Source organism: Hyla sarda, chromosome 11 (assembly GCF_029499605.1).
Source record: "Hyla sarda isolate aHylSar1 chromosome 11, aHylSar1.hap1, whole genome shotgun sequence".
NCBI lineage: Eukaryota > Metazoa > Chordata > Amphibia > Anura > Hylidae > Hyla > Hyla sarda.
In genome coordinates this window covers 79696047-79698775 of record NC_079199.1, presented here as the reverse complement: position 1 = coordinate 79698775, position 2729 = coordinate 79696047, and positions in this window count along the sequence as shown.

Below are 2729 nucleotides of genomic sequence, written 5' to 3'. Positions count from 1 at the left end.
TTGTGCTTCTACACCTATGTTCCCAAACCATCATACACTCATACTGTTTTCACTTTGCCAAGTTATCGGACAACCTGGCCCCAAAATTATGGATTATAAAAGGATAGCAGCATAAGGGAAAAATACACATTTTGAACCCAAAAACCCATTTGAGTTTTTAAGTTCAAAATACAGGCCTACCTCTTCCCCTACAGCCTGCCTGTCCATCTCCAAAAATACTCTTTTTAATAATTATACGCTCCTCCTTTGCATTGAAAAAAAGCAAACAGTAAAGTTGCCAGATGAGGCCATCCTTTCATCCATTTGTCCTTCTGCATCTATTTTCCCAAACCATGCACTCATACTGTTATTATGTCGCCAAGTAATTAGACTACCTGGCCCAAAAATTATGGTTTATAAAAGGATAGCAGGATTAGTGAAAAATACACATTTTGAACCCAAAAACCCATTTGAGTTTTTAAGTTCAAAATACAGGCCTACCGCCTCCCCTACAGCCTGCCTGTCCATCTCCAAAAATACCCTTTTAATAATTATACGCTCCTCCTTTGCATTGAAAAAAAGCAAACAGTAAAGTTGCCAAATGTGGCCATCCTTTCATCCATTTGTCCTTCTGCATCTATTTTCCCAAACCATGCACTCATACTGTTATTATGTCGCCAAGTAATTAGACAACCTTGCCCAAAAATTATGGATTATAAAAGGATAGCAGCATTAGTGAAAAATACACATTTTGAACCCAAAAACCCATTTGAGTTTTTAAGTTCAAAATACAGGCCTACCTCCTCCCCTACAGCCTGCCTTTCCATCTCCAAAAATACCCTTTTTAATAATTATACGCTCCTCCTTTGCATTGAAAAAAAGCAAACAGTAAAGTTGCCAGATGCGGCCATCCTTTCATCCATTTGTCCTTCTGCATCTATTTTCCCCAAACCATGCACTCATACTGTTATTATGTCGCCAAGTAATTAGACTACCTGGCCCAAACATTATGAATTATAAAAGGATAGCAGCATTAGTGAAAAAAAAACCATTTTGAACCCAAAAACCCATTTGAGTTTTTAAGTTCAAAATACAGGCCTACCTCCTCCCCTACAGCCTGCCTGTCCATCTCCAAAAATACGATTTTTAATAATTATACGCCTCTCCTTTGCATTGAAAAAAAGCAAACAGTAAAGTTGCCAGATGCGGCCATCCTTTCATCCATTTGTCCTTCTGCATCTATTTTCCCAAACCATGCACTCATACTGTTATTATGTCGCCAAGTAATTAGACTACCTGGCCCAAAAATTATGGATTATAAAAGGATAGCAGCATAAGGGAAAAATACATATTTTGAACCCAAAAACCCATTTGAGTTTTAGAGTTCAAAATACAGGCCTACCTCCTCCCCATCAGCCTGTCTGTCCATCTCCAAAAATACCCTTTTTAAATAATTATGCACTCTTCATTTGCTTTGGAAAAACAAACAGTTAAGTTGCCATATGCTGCTATCCTTTCATCGATTTGTGCTTCTACACCTATGTTCCCAAACCATCATACACTCATACTGTTTTCACTTTGCCAAGTTATCGGACAACCTGGCCCAAAATTATGGATTATAAAAGGATAGCAGCATAAGGGAAAAATACACATTTTGAACCCAAAAACCCATTTGAGTTTTTAAGTTCAAAATACAGGCCTACCTCCTCCCCTACAGCCTGCCTGTCCATCTCCAAAAATACTCTTTTTAATAATTATACGCTCCTCCTTTGCATTGAAAAAAAGCAAACAGTAAAGTTGCCAGATGAGGCCATCCTTTCATCCATTTGTCCTTCTACATCTATTTTCCCAAACCATGCACTCATACTGTTATTATGTCGCCAAGTAATTAGACTACCTGGCCCAAAAATTATGGTTTATAAAAGGATAGCAGGATTAGTGAAAAATACACATTTTGAACCCAAAAACCCATGTGAGTTTTTAAGTTCAAAATACAGGTCTACCGCCTCCCCTACAGCCTGCCTGTCCATCTCCAAAAATACCCTTTTAATAATTATACGCTCCTCCTTTGCATTGAAAAAAAGCAAACAGTAAAGTTGCCAGATGTGGCCATCCTTTCATCCATTTGTCCTTCTGCATCTATTTTCCCAAACCATGCACTCATACTGTTATTATGTCGCCAAGTAATTAGACTACCTTGCCTAAAAATTATGGATTATAAAAGGATAGCAGCATTAGTGAAAAATACACATTTTGAACCCAAAAACCCATTTGAGTGTTTAAGTTCAAAATACAGGCCTACCTCCTCCCCTACAGCCTGCCTTTCCATCTCCAAAAATACCCTTTTTAATAATTATACGCTCCTCCTTTGCATTGAAAAAAAGCAAACAGTAAAGTTGCCAGATGCGGCCATCCTTTCATCCATTTGTCCTTCTGCATCTATTTTCCCAAACCATGCACTCATACTGTTATTATGTCGCCAAGTAATTAGACTACCTGGCCCAAACATTATGAATTATAAAAGGATAGCAGCATTAATGAAAAAAAACCATTTTGAACCCAAAAACCCATTTGAGTTTTTAAGTTCAAAATACAGGCCTACCTCCTCCCCTACAGCCTGCCTGTCCATCTCCAAAAATACGATTTTTAATAATTATACGCCTCTCCTTTGCATTGAAAAAAAGCAAACAGTAAAGTTGCCAGATGCGGCCATCCTTTCATCCATTTGTCCTTCTGCATCTATTTTCCCA